At 36.9% G+C, this 18,647-nt stretch overlaps 1 protein-coding gene across 1 annotated transcript in view; it reads right to left on the bottom strand.

The window, feature by feature from the left end:
- LOC116732420 (uncharacterized) overlaps positions 1 to 18,647 on the bottom strand; it is a 51,716-nt gene that overhangs the window by 11,764 nt on the left and 21,305 nt on the right. The window lies entirely within an intron of this gene.

The raw sequence follows: 18,647 nt of genomic DNA, 5'->3' as shown, positions 1-18,647 counted from the left end.
AAAGTTTGTTATTTGTTCTGTGTTCCATAACATAATTCTTCCTCTTAAGATAAACAACATCATTTTTCCTGACATAAAATTAAGGATTATTTAAGACTGCTTAAGCAGCAGAAATGAGATACATTACTTGGTTTGTAGCAGACAAATGGCAAACTCAGGCTGCAACTTTCATCCGACCATCTTCCAGAGTCACTAAATGATCCAGCAACACACTGATCCCCAGAGGGCTCATTGGGTTCGCCATCCGCCCAGTTTCGAAACAGAGAGGTGCTTCCATCAGACCACAGCTTTTCCCGATACAGTCCAATCCAAACAGTGCTGGCACCTATTAGGTTTCTGATGATTTCATTTTCTGTCTGATTTCGTACACTGCAATGGAAAAAAATAAATAAACAATCAAATTAAACACAGTATACAAAGAAAATCAATGTGTTTGGTTTTCTTTGGATTTTCCATTTCAGAACAACTAAAAATGGAGTTGTTTTTATTTAACAATACCTGAAATAACAGAAGTCAGAAAAGAAGACGACTGTATGGGAGATTATTGCACGTTATAATCTTAAGTACTTTGTCGTAAATGTTTAGACAATTTTGTTTACATGAACTCTCATAAACAGTTAAACAGTGACCAAGGGGGACTGAAATCCCTCCCTTACCAAACCTAAACTTGCACCCTACAGAAGAAGCAACACTGATGGTTCATTCTCACCTTTCCTGAGCTTTATTGATCCTGACAGAATAAAGTAATTAAAAATGCCAGCACAAGGAGTTGGAGATCTTTTTAAAGATTATGTGTCTCATCCCATACTGTCACAACATGGTGATAGTTTTATTTACACACACACACACACACCCACACACACCCCCACCCCCACACACACACACATATATAAAAAATTCCCTTCTCACCCACCGCGGGTGGTTCTTATCCTCTGAGCTCGGGTCCTCTACCAGAGGCCTGAGAGCTTGAGGGTTCTGCGCAGTATCTTGGCTGTGCCAAGGACTGCACATTTCTGGACTGAGATGTCTGATGTTGTTCCTGGGATCTGTTGTAGCCATTGGTCCAGTTTGGGGGTGACTGCCCCGAGGGCCCCGATGACCACAGGCACCACTGTGGTCTTCACCTTCCAAGCCCTCTCCAGTTTCTCCCTGAGGCCCTGGTATTTCTCTAGTTTCTCGTGCTCCTTTTTCCTGATGTTGCAGTCGCTTGGTATTGCTACATCTACCACAACGGCTTTCCTCTGTTGTTTATCCACTACGACAATGTCTGGTTGGTTCGCCATTACCATTTTGTCTGTCTGGATCTGGAAGTCCCACAGGATCTTAGCTCTGGCGTTCTCCGCCACCTTTGGGGGTGTTTCCCACTTTGATCTCGGGGTTTCCAGTCCATATTCTGCACAGATGTTTCTGTACACTATGCCTGCAACTTGGTTATGTCGTTCCATGTACGCTTTCCCTGCCAGTATCTTGCACCCTGCTGTTATGTGCTGGACTGTCTCAGGGGCCTCCTTGCACAACCTACACCTTGGGTCTTGTCTGGTGTGGTATATCTGGGCCTCTATTGCTCTGGTGTTTAGGGCCTGTTCCTGGGCGGCCAGGATGAGGGCCTCTGTGCTGTCCTTGAGTCCAGCTTTTTCCAGCCATTGGTAGGATTTACTGATGTCAGCCACTTGGGTTATTTGCTGGTGGTACATCCCATGTAGGGGCTTGTCCTCCCATGATGGTATCTCTGGCACCTCAACCTCCGTTCCCTGTTGTCTGAGACATTCACGCACATTGTCTGTTGAGGCTTTGTCCCTGATGTATTTATGGATCTTAGTTGTTTCGTCCTGGACTGTGGTTCTCACACTCACTAGTCCTCTGCCTCCTTCCTTGCGGCTCGTGTATATATATATGTCTATATATATATATATATATATATATATATATATATATATATATATATATATATATATATATATATATGTATTAGATGTTTCTTATAAAAGTTACATAGGTTTTTAAAGCTTTAGGGTGTACGAACTTTGAATTGTGAGTTTTCTAATTCATATGAAAGTAGCAGTAACTTAAAACTTCATGTTGTACAAACATAATGTCTGAGCTCTGATAGTCAATAAAAATAGTCCAATCATGTCAAAAGAAAAAACTTGGGGTGTTAGCCACTGTATCAAAGCAATATAACTGTATGTTCACAACATAATTTAAGCCTATTACCGCAGTATTGTTTAACTTTTAAAATATTGTTTGTAGCATACTCTTTTGTTCAAATATCAAAAAAATGCATTACAGACCCAGATAGAAAAAAGGCATAAAATAATAAAATTTCAGCTTGTGACTGTTTTATGTCAAATGTTTGCTGAGATGATGATTCAAGAAAAGTGCTTATGAAAATCACAATAGATTTACAAGCTCTTGAAGAGATCCAGAGTTAAAGGGATTAAACTAGTTTCAAGCATTAATCTTCTTTCAAAGTGATCCAACAGTAAATGGTAAGAACACAAGAAACAGAGTTCCTGAGATCAGGATTCATATTTTGGGCAGCTGCTTAAAGGATTATAGTCTTTTTAAATGGGCTGTTCACTTTCTCACTACCAGATAGCCTAAACTGAAATATTATAGGTAGTGAGGAATTTAACAGTGGGAAATAAAAAACACTGGTGAAAATGACATCTGGCATGAGAAAAGTGACCAGTGTGTCATTTTCTATCATAGGAGGATATGTTCATTGAATTAAAAAGAGATTAGTTTAATAAACAGGCAGCAGCAGTAGAAAACACAGATGGAAAAAAACATGTACGGGAATGATTGATAAACACAAGCGAAAGCAAAGTATGACAACAGATACCAGAGTTACCAGAAATACAGGAATACAGCTTGCATAACTCAGCAACAGGAGTAACAAGAAGTAAATGGAAAATAGTTGACAGAAACAATACACTGTCCTTAGTGACAAAATAAACCAGGACCAAGTATCTATATAGAGAAAGAATAATGTCAATGTCTTAAAGCACAGAAAGCCCAGAAGAAAACATCTGGTATTTATGAACTAGAACTACAATCCCTCTCTCTATAGATTATCATGCATTAATGCAGTATTTGCTTTAAGATACCACCTTGTTATTTACCTGGCCAGGTCAACATAATTCGCACGGCAAAATTTCTGAGCTTCTGTCCAGTTTAGTGAAAAAGTACTCAAAACATAGGATGGTGATCCACCTACTGTACCTGTAAATATATACACAAAAAGTAGAATAAGAAAACCAAAAGAAAATAGACTTTAATTTTGTATTTTATTTCTTATATACCACATATACAGTATATACTTACCATTATAGCACACAAACTGCCATGTTGCTGTGCACTGAAAGTCATCCCATTGGCCTGGAGCGTTAACACTAGAACCATAAACCCGAATACAGTTCTGTTGTCCTAAACCGTCATTGGGCTCACCCGGATACCAGTTCCTAAATGAATATTCTCCAGGACCATAGAAGCTGCTGTCATTTAGGGACCATTTCCAGCTGTTTATTGTGTCATCATAGAGACCTATCCAGGCCTTGCCTAAATAATAAAAAACATGTTTATTATATTTAGAAGATTCAGTGAAACATGTTTACTGTTACATATTATAAGACTTTCAGCAATACTGATAAAACAATGCAGGGTTTGTGTTTATACCTGTGTTGTCTTCCTTTTTTCAAATTAAAAACCCACCTGTATAACTGGAGTTGGTACTTAGAAAGTCATCAACATCAGCTGAGCTTTCAATGGTGGCCAGATCAGTGTAGTCCCGTCTGCAGACGCTCTGAGCTTCTGTCCACGTAAGCGAAGTATTCACAAAGTAGTACTGATGGCTTTGGGCACAGGCAACACTGAGCAGGGCGCCTGAAATAAAACCAATTAAACTGTAACAGGATTGAATTACAAAGGAAAATGTCAGAAAAAATAGTGATTAAAAGCATTTGATTATTATTAGTGTATCTAAATAAGAAGTGGAGAGTTAAGTTTTGTTCAGCAAGAGTCACCGTCAATGTCAGGGCCGTGCAGAGACCTGTGGAGGGGCAGGGGCTCAAAGCTAAAAAGGGCACATTGAACAAGATCTTAAAACACCGAACAACATAGCAACAACCCAAATTAATCAAGAATTTAATTGAATCAAACTATATTATTGCCATTATGTGGGGACAATGCAAAGCAAATGTAGTCTATTTTCCCCAACAGGTATAAAGTTTCTGTTTCTGCTGCTAACAGTCATGGAGGGCTGAGCTGATCTGAGACTGTAGCTGTTAAACAGACCATTGGAGAGAAGGTCTCTGGTTATGAAGTTATGAAATAAGGAAATTTGCTGCCATTTTACTAACTAAGCCCAAATAATATATATTTAACCTCTACAACAACTTGGCTGCAGACTGCTTTATAGATCAAAAAAGCTCAAAGGGGTTAACTCTATATAATTTTTGGATGTTAATAGGCATGTGACGATAACAAATTTTGCTGAGCGATTAATTGTCTCAAAAATTATTGCAATAAAAGATAATATTGTTTGAAGACCTTTTTACACTGATTTAATGGAAATGGCGTAATAATGCATGCGATTTCCTGCCAAAAATTTATTTTTAAAAGAACACTTAACACTGGAACTGATAAACAAAATAAACAAAACAACCAAAGACAAAAATAAAATGGATTCTCAGTCTCCATTAACAAAAAATGTACTTGAATAAAAACTTAACAACATAAAGCCAAAGTGGAAATAAATACTGCATTCAACCAAAGGAGTGCAGATTATGAAGTCTGTATACTATGTTGCCCTTCAGTAATAATTAGATTCAAATAGAGAAAATGGGCACATCGACTACCTGATGCAATAGTTCACACTACAAGGTTTTTTTGCCCCTATTTTTCCCCTTACGACAATCTTAGAACATTGGCCGTTCTAACAATCCCAAACAGCTGATACGGCGCAACCCGAAGTCCAGCACATTAGAGATAATATGTGGAAACAACATTAATGTTTATTCAACATTTTGTGCAAAGAATACACAAAGACAAGGGGAGAAGTTGAAACAAAATTGCTACCGCAGTTGATAAACCCGGTAACTTTTCAGCTGTTCTTCGTTAACGTGACGTAAATAGGTTCTAATGATTTTCATTCAGTCAGGACTTTACGCTGACACTAGCCACATGCATTGCAGGTAGATTGTAGTAAAGCATTGATTAATGCCCGGTTTTAAAATTAGTTAACTGAACTTGTAGCCATTATTTTGTGCCCATTGTTGGACACCACACGATCGAACCGTTATACCAAGGATTTCTGTCGGGTAATATGTGATCTCAGGTTTTGAAAATGGACCGACAATCGGCCGACAGCTCTAAGATTGTGTCGTGTGCGCTGGGCTTTACACTTAGGAAATGAGGAAGGCAGAGTCAGTGGAGAGCACCGGAGTTGAGCTTTTTTTCATTCAGTTTCATCAACAGAAAGAGAAAAAGGCCGGAAGAGACGATAATGCCGATAATTAAAATGAGGTTGATAGTTTTAATTTATCATACGATTAATTGATTTATTGTTTATCGCGACAGGCCTACATGTTAGCAACTCTGAGATCTAGAATTATAAGACTGGGATATCAAGGCAAAGAAAACTCAGTAGCCGCTGGTAGGGGCCATTCAGGGGCTCCTAGAATTGGTTTAATTGTAAAACAGACTGTAAATCTAAACCTGTAGCATCATTTATAGAGAATGACAATGTTATTACATTTTATTTAATGCATTCAGCTGAGAAAGAAAATTATACATTTAGAATTGAATTAGGAAGTTTACTTTGTAAAAGTTTAAAGAATCATCTTGATAGTTTGATTGTTGTGTTACCATGGCTACAATATGGTGTAATCTTTGTGTTTGAGCTGGGTTTTTCACAAGTACATCACAGCAAATAACCAACAATCAGTGACTGATTTTAAACTCGGCCAATAAACCTGGTCTCCCTCTGACAGACTTCATCTTATCTATATTTAAACATGTTAGTGATGCTGAGGTCCTTAGTAGGAAAGGTTTCTGGGGGCAAGGGTTCTGTCTAAGGCCCCATATTACCTTGGACCGACCCTGCATACTCATACTCAATCTCTGGAATCTACCTGGAATCTACCTTTAATCCCCCGGTGTCCCCTATCAGTCCGCCGATGCTTTGGGGACATTTTGATTCATTTAATTGTGGCATGTTTAGCTTTATGCTGCGGTTCTAATTATTGCTACTGTATTTTCTCTGATGTTTATTTTGTGAACTCCAATCTTCCTTTAACACTTGAGGTTCTGCAATAACTTCTATTCCAGCCGCTCACCTCCAGCCCAGATCTCGTCAGCAGCGGCTTTAACCTGCCTGGTAGTGACGTTAAGGAGAAGCAGAGCGAAGAATCAACAGGTGGTACGGGGCTTTGATCTGCGTTGCGACTCGTGGTGACAGTTGCAGTACCGTGTCTTATATCAGGATGTCTGATATAAGACAGATATTCTTTATATCTGTCAGTGGGATCGACTCAGACTGCCTGTAGCGAACCTGGCAGCCTGATTAAGTTAAAGTCAGAAGTTTTCTCTGCAGCCGAAGCATTTCTGTGTTTAGGGGTGAGGCTGGTTTTGTCCCGCTATTGCAAGGACGATTATAAAAATATTAATAGAAACAGGTTTTCTGACGTCAACATCAGACCTACGTTTTTATTTACAAACCAGTGCATGAAAAAATATTCTTGCCCATAATTTGATAGTTAGAGGACACAGATCCGTCCTCCTCCTCACCATGGACCTGGTGTCTGAACAACATGGAGGCTCTGAGTGTCATTATTAGACTGAGGGCAACCAGACTGGTTTATTTTGCTAAATTATTATATTTAGCTAAATATTATTGCTGAGGGGCACAAACAGGCCTTCTGACATACAGATGAAAAAAAAAAAAAAAAACTCATAAAGGGCACTAGGGGCATCAAGGATAAAAGGGGCAGGGGCTCAAGCCCCTTTCCGACCCCCGTCTGCACGTGCCTGGTCAATGTTGACATTCAGATCTACAATTTGTTTGTCCTAAAACCTTTCTAGAATTTGTTTTAATGCAATATCCATGATCTGTGTAGTTTAAAAGGATTTATTGAACTTGGTAGACAGGAACCACAAAGTAACCTTCATAGCTGGTTTGTTCATCTCCAAACCTACGGAGCCAGTGTTCTGTCACTCACACACCTGAGTGACATGCTTTATGACTTCCTCAGCAAATACCCCTGGCGATTAGTTAATATTTTTTCAGATCAGCTTCCCTGGAGGATAAACGTCATAGTTCCTATATGATTTCACCAATAAAGTTATTTTGGAGCAAAACTACTAGCAGTCAAAATGTGCAAAAATCATTAAAATATATATATTTATTATTTTAAAACAAAAGAAGATATACAATTAAAACTAGATATTTACATAACATGTATTAAAAATCTATTTTCTACATACTGAACAAGGAGAGAGAAATAGTTTTCTTCAAGCTAGCTAAGATTACTATGATGCTAAAATATTAGAGAAAGCCCAGGAAGGATGTTAACTCCATACTCTAACATTTGTAAAACAATGTTAGAGTATGGAATATGGAGGTAAACCTGTGGATGTATTTTAAACACACTACTTACTGAAGTGACATCATGGAAAAATGGAAACAAGTTGGTCAAAATCAGAGGAATAGAATAAATAAATCTGGTTCGTCTGGTAAAATTTCCAGATGCCTGAAAGTATCCACTTCATCTTCAAATGTAACAAGTATAAGCAAGTATCATTTGAAAAGTTAGCCATTAAAGGTTAGGAGGGAAAGAAGGTTTGTCTCCTAGAGTAAAACGTGATCTGCTACAAAATTTGGATATTAGCTTCAGAACAAAAGCTAAAGACCTTAAAAAGATATTGAATAAATCCGCTTTGGATTTTCCTCTGTGAAACGAGTCCCTTACCAACACTGGATAAAAAAACAAAATGAAGAAGCCAGATTACCGTCTAAAAATACAGAGGAACAAATATCTTTATCTTTAGTGATAACTGAAGTGTTTCCATTATGTCTCATGTTACTTTTGGATGAATAATGCTGCTTGAAAAATGCAGAACACCAGTTTGGGTGTTTTACGACACGAGGGAGCGGTGCACTTCACAATGTAGGATTGTGAAGAAGTTTAGTAGGAAATATTACAGCAATAATTAAAAATAACACACTGTTTTGTCTTGTCTTATGGTAAGCCCAAAAATGGGTTTACCATAGTCGTGTTGTTGAAAGAGCAACTCTTAAATAATGGTATGGAAATACATGCAAACCTCTGAATATAATCAGAATTTAAAATTTTAAGAACAATATTGGTAATTCTAATGGATTAAAAAGTTATGGATGGGGCGTGCTGTGGTGGTGCAGGGGGTTAGCACGCCCCACGTTTGAAGGCCTTAGTCCTCGACACGGACGTCGTGGGTCCGACTCCCGGTCCAGGTGACCTTTGCCGCATGTCCTCGCCCTCTTTCCTGTCTGCCTACTGTCTCAAAAAATACAAGCCACTAGCGCTGCAAAATCTCTTTGGAGAAGAAAAAAAAAAGTTATGGATATGTTGAGTCAGATTTAGGGTCAAACAGTATGTGGTTTTGGTTGAGTTAATCCTGGGTAGATATCCTCTCCATTAAGGCTGTTTAAGAAAGAAAGACAGAACATGCAGGCAGGTCCCTTCTGGGATATGAAGCTTGGATTCCTTGCTTTCAGGTGAAAGTGCTAATCACATATCCAGAGTTTACCTGAATATTTTCAACATACAACTTAGTTTTAACTTATGTTTACTTTGTCTTTCTGTCAGTTTCTCATTGTGTAAAAATGACTAAAAGAAAAAATATTATTAGAAGCCAGTATAAAATGTGCATGCTCATTTTCAACACAGAATTTGATTTCAGCCTTTTTCTTACTTTTCCTCTGTGTCTCAGTTTCCTATTGTGTAAAAATGTCTGAAAGAATAAAGATTTTGAGAAACTAGAATAAGAAAACACACAAACCTGTGAACCCAAACAGGATCAGCCTGTAAGCCATCAGTGAAAACTTGAGATAAGTTAAAGTATCCGGATAATATCTTCTAAATCCAAACACTATGAATGTATTTCACAAATTGCACATGCTAACATCCTACAACCTGCAAGGCAAACAATAACAAAATCTTGAGATGCTCTGCATGTTTAAAGGTATTTCAGGTGGGTGTGGCTTTCATGGAAGAACTGCTTTTAACTGGCCACCAGCACACATGGCAGTACAAGAATGAAGATGAACATAGTTTTAAAACAAAAGGCGTCACACAATAAAGCATAGATGTGTCACTTGATCCGCCAGTATCTAACACTACCAGAGTTAATAGGAATTCACTTTGCATTAAGGCTGTTTTATCAAAAGTCAATTGCCAATATAATAATGTGTGAGACTAAAAGGTCATGTGTCTAAGCAGGTGGTCAACAGCACAGGAGATCATACTCTGTGTGTTTTTTTTTCTCTGAAGATGTCAGAAGAGTGAGAGTCCAGTCATCTGTAGAAATATTCAGATTATGCTGCAGTTTTACAGGTGAATGAGACACAAGCATGAAAATTTGAGCAAAATTAGCAGAATGCTCAAATTCATGGTGTCGGAACAATTGTCTCATCTTGAAGGTGACCAAAATAAATTAGGTGATTATAAACTGTAGGAGAAAGAGAGAAAATGCCAAACACATTTTCTATTATGTAAGAAAAAGTGCAAATTTCTTGGTGTTAATCTAGATTACAGTCTGGATTGGCAACAACATTATCACTGGTCCATTTCCATCTGGTGCTGTGATGAATGTCTCTGATCCATTAAACTGGAGAACAAAGCTGGTGCTGTTGTTGATTTTATTCCACTGCAGAGTGATGCTGCTCTCATCTTGTTCTGATGCTCTCAAACCTTCTGCATTTGTAGGAGCTGAGACAAAAACATAAATATTTACCTCATATAAATTCCATAAAATCCTTTGCAAGCTGAATGGTTGATTTTACATGAAATGCTTGAAGTAATAAAAAGGAGATGTTGAACAAACATTTGTTTAATGTTAAGCTAACAGTTATCTTACCAGTAGCAACTGTGATGTTTACAGCACTGCTTCTAACATTCATAAACACATGGTAGAGTATGAATGTATATTTGGTTCCAGCAGTGAGAGATGAAACTGTATGGTTCACTGGTCCATCTCCATCTGGTGCACTGATGTTTGTCTCTGTGCCGTTAAACTGGAGAACAAAGCTGGTGAAATAATATAGTTGTTCCTACAGTTGAAGTTTTTCCAGTTAACACTCTTTCCTCTGCATTTTCAGAAGCTGCACAACAATAAGATTTAGAAATGTTTCAATATAGAGTCACTCATTGTGTCTATAGAAATAATATTGCTGTGTTTACAGCTGAAGTTATTCCATGCAACAATCTCTCCAAGGTTCAGCTCTTAAGTCACATCTGTCAGTACAAAACCAGAGTACCCGTATTGAGCATGTTTGAGAAAAATATGTTTATAACATAAATATGATAAAACATTCTCTCAACAATATATATTTAAACAAATCACCAAATTTCTGCTAATCAATATCCTTTGCTGTAATTTGCTGTCATTTTGTTTGGTGAACTTCTTTCACTATTTGTCATAATGAAATGTTTGGAAGACCCAAACACAAAGCTAGAGACGCTGGAGGAATGGAAAAAAAAATCCATTTAGAGCCCGAGAAAATCTAAAGAACATAACATTAACAATTTAACAAAAACAAGCAAGGCAAAAAAACAAAATATCTCTTGAAACCTAGTGAAACCAGATAATCAACTTTGAACAGCAAATGTCATGATTGAAACATAGAAACAAACGTATGAAGAGGATTATTATCTTAACAAGGAAGCACCTCTGCAAATGCACTGGTATTTGTTTTTACGTAATAAAGCTCTCAAAAAATGTAAAACAAAAAAGCAGTAGGTGTAAGTAGGTGAAAACAGGCACAGCAACAGATACATGTTAGTTATGCTTTAAATAACCACCTAAAGCTCTAAATTATTTGAATTTAGTCATTTAAGTAAGTGCACAAATTGAAGTTGACAGACTCTATATCTGTGCATAGATCATCTCAGCATAAGTCTGAATTTAGCAAACATTTCCTTGTTCTGAAACTTAAGGTTCCTGACAAACAACATTCCTCAAAAACAAATAAGCAGAGCTTCTTTATTTTTTGTTAGGATAGAAAATGTATTCTTTTAAAGAAATTATTGTGGATACTCGTAGAAGATGTGACTATTTTTTGTGTAGAAGCAAAGCAAAGGCATTTTCTAAGAGGCAAAACACAGTAATCAATAACTGATAATGTTTATACTTCAAAAGCTATTTGACTAATAAAGTTATCCAAGGTGTAAAAAGAGATGGAATGGGGCAGATATTAAGAAGAACCTTAGTCTACAATAAGGATCTTTTCATTTCATGATTAATTATTTTAGTTTTGCTTTGACATCAAATAATCTTTGGCACGCTAACTGCTGGCTCTTTGCCATCTCCAGTCAGTTGAAGAGTGCCAAATGATCAATCATTATGTTTGCGAAAAATTGCTTATGTTTTCATTGAGTTGAAACTTTGTCATGGATCTAATATAATGGGGCAATTACATTGTGGAAACTTTGGGGACTTTAGATTCCTAGAGGCAAACATTATTTTTACATCTTGAAATTGCTTATTTTCCTCTGCTCCATAAAAATCCTCCTCATATTAATTTGTGAACTTTCCTCACTCTTACCCCCATAACTGAGCCACCATGTAATGTCCAGAATATTTGATTCCAGTTCTCATCATATTCATTATTATCATCTTTCATAAACCTTTATTTAAGCTTTCTCCTGAGAGCGATCATGAGTGTGGATAGAGCACCGTAACAAAACCATGACAGACAGAAGAACAGGGAAGTGCAGTACAAGCTTTCGATGGGTGGAGAGAGTTAATGATGGAAAAGTTTGCGTGCAGGGCATTCTGAAGAACTAGGAATTATACATGAGTATTTTTTACTTCCTGTTGAACAACTAGCAGCAGAGAAGAGAGTGAATGTGTATTTGGTTCCAGCAGTGAGAGATGATACTGTGTAGTTTACTGGTACATCTCCAGCTGGTGGTCTGATGTTTGTCTCTGATCCATTAAACTGGAGAACAAAGCTGGTGTTGTTTATCTTATTCCACTGCAGAGTGATGCTGCTCTCATCTTGTTCTGATGCTCTGAAACCTTCTGTGTTGGCTGGGACTGAGTGAAAAAGTTCATCTTTACTTAGAAAGAGACTAAATGAAACAAAAAACGGAAGATTTAAACTTCACTGATATATTTTATGCCTCAGTATTGGGTTTACTGACTGTAAACATCGTCTGGCTGACTGGTCTCCCAGTGTCGAAACAGTGGCTGCTATCTGACCACAGTTTGTCCCGATAAAGCCCAATCCACACTTCGATGCCACCTCGTAGTGTTCTGATGTTATTAGTTTCTGCTTGATTTCATATACTGTGAAATAAGAAATTTACAGAAAAAAAACAGGAAAACTGAACTGGTTCTGCAGATAATAACTTTCTTTGTCTTGGATTATGATTATTTTTTCCACATTTTCTGACATTTCAACAACAAACTTCAATATAGTTTTATTTATTTCTCAGGACAGGTAAACTAAGCAGCACATAATGATAAAGCATATAAAAAGGACAAACTTTTTTTTATTTTCAAATGACAATAAAATGTTAATGTCTGCTTTGTAGGTTCATAAGTTTAAATTTTGCTGCTGAATTACTGGAATGACACAAAAGTGGGGAGAGAAAACTCAGTGCTAAGTAGTAAATTACATATAATTTCAATTTGTTTTAATATTGTGCTTTTATTATCTGGCTAGATCAATATAATTCTCTCTGCAGAATCGCTGAGCTTCGGTTCAATGCAGCTACCGACTATACCTACAAATAAAACAGATTGATGTTTAGGAATGCTTGAAGTTTACCAGTCATGTCATTAATAAGGGAATAAAGAGGAACTGATGCCATCAAGTGGCTTTAACCAGAATTACATGAGCAAAGAAGGAAACAATATTTCCACCTTTTCCCCATGACCAACATTTCAGTGTTCAGGAGATTTTATATAACAAAAGAACAACAGACTTTTAGTGTAAACTGAAAGAAAATCTTACCAGTGTAACACAAAAAACGTCTTAGGTCCGAGCACTGACAGTCATCCCATCCACCCAAATACGTGTCGTCACTTAAAAACCTAACACAGTGCTGCTGTCCCCCAAGGTCATTGGGTGAGCCAAATATCCAGTTCCTAAATTTATACTCTCCAGCTCCATAGAAGCTGCTGGCAGTCAGGGACCATTTCCAGCTGTTGTACAACTCATGGTAGAGACCTATCCAAGCATTGCCTGTTGAAGAACAAAGTTTCAAGTTGTCATTGAGTTGCTGTTAGAGCAGGGTCTTAGTGTTGTTAATCAACCTCATTCACTCACTGCTAAGTGTGCTAATGTAAGATTTTATGAAGATTGTTTTAATTTATGTGAGTAATAAATAAATTGTTTTTGTTGTGTAGCTGTAAGAAGAGTAGAGAAAGGAAAAATCCACACAGATTCCCTGGAGTGAGGCTAACTTGCTTGTCATTGAACACTGTGTTGCTCACCAGCTAGAGCTGGCTCATCTGTTGTTAACTGTGGTATGAAGTGCAGGTGCCAGTTAAATATATGAATATGTTGTTAGATTCTTTCCTTCATTCATTAAATGCTAGTGAAATGGAGGCAAAGCTAAGCTAACTGTGCTAAATGGTTGATAATCTCATACAGTGTACCCACCTCTCTGGGCTATAAATTGACTCTTGTCTTTTTCTCTCTGTCTTTTTAAAAACCTGACTTTATTAATTTTCTAGGCAGCTTAGTAACAGCTACATCCGTCCTTGTCTTCCACTGACTGCTGCTGCTGCTGAACACCGTCACCGTCTAGCGCGCTAAGCAGGAACATTTCATGCAGATCCAGCGGGGATCAGTGCAAATATGGATGTGTGCTTTTTGGTCTGGGAGTGGGAACATTTCATTTTTACTGCTAAAACAATTTTAAAAACACTATGTGATTAATTTGTGCTTTTTTCTATCTCCAATTTTTTTTTTTTTATCTCTATAAGAAATAAATATATATTGATTTTGTGGGAGGGCCCCCTGTAGGTCAGGGGCTCTTGGCTGAGCGTGTTCAGAAGGAGTGAGATGAAGGAAAAGCTTATTGGGGCCTGCCATGTAAAGCAATGGCAGGAACCTATTGCTATTCTCCCAATTCTTTATTTTTCATCCGTAACCGTTAATGCGGCTCGTACCGCTGCGTGCACACCTACAAATGAGGTATCAAAACGTGCAGAAAATTCACGCCATTGGAGCTATTACTTTTTGGTGGGATTCGGGGTTAACATGGCGACATAATTCGCAAAAAACTACGAAAAAAACCCCATTATAAGTCAATGGGAAAAATCCTAGAAATACCCTATTTTTGAGGATTTTCTGTGTCGTCACGAATTCACGTAGAAATGCCATTCAAATTTCATTTTGTAGATACGTCTGTGATCTCTTCGAAAGTGAAGACGGCTCGTCGATACCAATTACGGTTTGTCCACAATTTGTCTCTAAGCGACCCAAAGTTTCTCATTTTTCCTAAAATTAGAGTGCGTCTCTCACTGATTAGAGTGAGAAATCAAGAGAACTTTTTCACCCCAAAATAATTTTGAAATCGCCATCACGCCCACAAATATCGCACGATTGGTATCAAAATCGGTCCTGACATTGATACGCATGTCTGCTCCGGTAAAATGTTTTCGAAATTTATCTAGATCGTACGGTTTTCTGTCACGGTGCTTCAGAGCAAAGTCATGCGACAGGATTTTCTAGGCTGTCTCAGGCTCTGTCACTAACAGTTCACACCTTGGTGAGAAACTTATTTAACATAGCAACGGAACTCAAGAGGCTATTGGCTGCTGATTAGGACTACAAATACGCATCACTGTAGTTCTAACTATAGTGGAACCCTCAGTTGAAACAGATCAGGACTGAACTGGCCTTTAGAACTACTTGCTGCTATGGGCTGTATATAACTGATTTAACTCAGTAACTGTTACACATGGGATTAGTTTGGAACTTTAAAATGAAGCATAATAATAATTTCAAAATAAAAGCCTTGAATATAACAAAAATTCCAAAATAAAAGCCTTGAATATTTTTACATGACGTAATTGCTGTTTTTGGCTTTATTTGACTTTTTCATCCAAAGCACTGTTACACATGGTATTAGTTTGGCCCTTTGAAATGAAGCTTAACAAAAATTTCAAAATAAAAGCCTTGAATATTTTTACATGACGTAATTGCTCTTTTTGGCTTTATTTGACTTTTTCATCCAAAGCACTCTTACACATGGTATTAGTTTGGAACTTTGAAATGAAGCATATTGAAAATTTCAAAATAAAAGCCTTGAGAATTTTTACATGAGATTATTGCTGTTTTGAGCATTATATAACTGATTTTATACAATGACTGTTATTCATGGGATTAGGTTGGCCCTTTGAAATGAAGTTTAACAAAAATTCCAAAATAAAAGCCTTTAATATTTTTACATCAACTACTTGTGTTTTGAGAATTATATAACTGATTTTATCCAATGACTGTTATTCATGGGATTAGGTTGGCCCTTTGAAATGAAGTTTAACAAAAATTCCAAAATAAAAGCCTTTAATATTTTTACATCAACTACTTGCGTTTTCAGCATTATATAACTGATTTAACCCAATGACTATTACACATGGGATTAGTTTGGCCCTTTGAAATGAAGCTTAACAAAAATTTCAAAATAAAAGCCTTTAATATTTTTAAATCAACTACTTGTGTTTTGAGCATTATATAACTGATTTACCCAATGACTATTAGACATGGGTTTATTGGGGCAATAAAAATTAAGCTTAATGAAAATTTCAAAATAAAAGCCTTGAATATTTTTACATCATGTAATTGCTCTTTTTGGCTTTATTTGACTTTTTCATCCAAAGCACTGTTACACATGGTATTAGTTTGGCCCTTTGAAATGAAGCATACTGAAAATTTCAAATTAAAAGCCTTGACAATTTTACATCAGGTATTTGCTCTTTTGGGCATTATGTGAATTTTTTATCCAAAGCACTGATAAACATGGGATTAGTTTGGCACTTTGAAATGAAGCTTAACAAACATTTCAAAATAAAAGCCTTTAATATTTTTACATCAACTACTTGTGTTTTGAGCATTATATAACTATTTTAACCCAATGACTATTACGCATGGGATTAGTTTGGCCCTTTCAAATGAAGTTTAACAAAACTTCCAAAATAAAAGCCTTGAGAAAATTTTAAATCTTACTGAATGGTGCACGTCCACCTTACTTAACGTTCTTGTGATTCTCCACATGCTATTGATTACGTTGCAGCGTTCTTTAGCATCGATGCTAATTTGTAGCGTGACAACGCCGGGCCCAAACCGACGGGCACGCCTTGGCAGGCCCCGGCTAAATTTCTTCAGAAATTTTCTAGTTTTATTTAGAAGCTTAGAAAAAAAAGAAACAGATGAGTATTGTCTTAACATTGACGTATCTCTCAAAATCCAAATAAAGTATTGTTTTTCCACAATAAATCTCTGTAAAATGTAAAGGAAAGAAAACTAGAGTGAAACATGAAACAGACACATTAACAAACATAAAAGTACATTTTATATTAATCTTTAGATCATCCATGGTTTTGTGAACAAGCAAGCTGACATAGTCAGAGTCAATCTGTGCAGATTATCTCAGCATAGATCTGAGTTTAGCCAGCATTTCCTTGTTGGGGCCTGCCATGCAAAGCAATGGCAGGAACCTATTACTATTGTCGGAGAGAAGCGTCTCTTTAATCTTTATTTTTCTTCCGTAACCGTTAATGCGGCTCGTACCGCTGGGTGCACACCTACAAATGAGGTACCAAAACGTGCAGAAAATTCACGCCATTGGAGCTATTACTTCTGGTGGGATTTGGGCTTAACGTGGCGACATAATTCGCAAAAAACTACGAAAAAAACCCCATTATAACTCAATGGGAAAAATCCTAGAAATACCCTATTTTTGAGGATTTGCTGTGTCGTCACAAATTCACCTAGAAATGCCATTCAAATTTCATTTTGTAGATACGTCTGTGATCTCTTCGAAAGTGAAGACGGCTCGTCGATACCAGTTACGGTTTGTCCACAATTTGCCTCTAAGCGACCCAAACTTTCTCATTTTTGCTCAAATTACAGTGACAGCCGATCTCGGTTCAGATCTGGGCACAACATTTCTTTCTCTCATCGCTGTAAATGCTCTGAGTGAGGTACAGATATGAATCTCGGGACTATCGCAGAAGACACATTGACCTGTCATACGCTTAAAACGCTTTTCCAATATGTATTACGGTTCCCGAACAAGAAGGATTTGTTTCCAATGCTTTTTTTCAGTAAAGTGTGTTTGCTCAAACACACTTGTGTGTTTGAGAGCTCAGAGCTCACAGCTCACACCTGCTGAGACCATTATTTACCATAGCAACGGAACTCAAGAGGCTATTGGCTGCTGGTTAGGACTACGAATACGCATCACTGTAGTTCTATCTACCCTCAGTTGAAACAGATCAGGACTGAGAACTGGCCTTTAGAACTACCTGCTGCTATGGGCTGTATATAACTGATTTAACTCAGTAACTGTTACACATGGGATTAGTTTTAAACTTTAAAATGAAGCATACTGAAAATTTCAAAATAAAAGCCTTGAATATTTTACATGACGTAATTGCTCTTTTTGGCCGTATATGACTTTTTCATCCAAAGCAATGTTACACATGGGATTAGTTCGGAACTTTAAAATGGAGCATAATAATAATTTCAAAATAAAAGCCTTGAATATTTTTACATCAGGTAATTGCTGTTTTTGGCCGTATATGACTTTTTCATCCAAAGCACTGTTACACATGGGATTAGTTTGGAACTTTAAAATGGAGCATAATAATAATTTCAAAATAAAAGCCCTGAATATTTTTACATCATGTAATTGCTCTTTTTGGCTTTATCTGACTTTTCCATCCAAAGCACTGTTACACATGGGATTAGTTTGGAACTTTAAAATTAAGCATACTGAAAATTTCAAAATAAAAGCCTTGAATATTTTACATGACGTAATTGCTCTTTTTGGCCGTATATGACTTTTTCATCCAAAGCACTGTTACACGTGGTATTAGTTTGGCCCTCTGAAATGAAGCATACTGAAAATTTCAAAATAAAAGCCTTGAATATTTTTACATCATGTAATTGCTTTTTTTGGCCGTATATGACTTTTTCATCCAAAGCACTGTTACACATGGGATTAGTTTGGAACTTTAAAATGGAGCATAATAATAATTTCAAAATAAAAGCCTTGAATATTTTTACATCAGGTAATTGCGCTTTTTGGCTTTATGTGACTTTTTTATCCAAAGCACTGTTACACAATGGAATAGTTTGGCCCTCTGAAGTGAATCATACTGAAAATTTCAAAATAAAAGCCTTGAATATTTTTACATCATGTAATTGC

The sequence above is a fragment of the Xiphophorus hellerii genome, chromosome 14, assembly GCF_003331165.1.
Source record: "Xiphophorus hellerii strain 12219 chromosome 14, Xiphophorus_hellerii-4.1, whole genome shotgun sequence".
NCBI lineage: Eukaryota > Metazoa > Chordata > Actinopteri > Cyprinodontiformes > Poeciliidae > Xiphophorus > Xiphophorus hellerii.
This window is presented reverse-complemented; position numbering and strand designations above follow the sequence as displayed.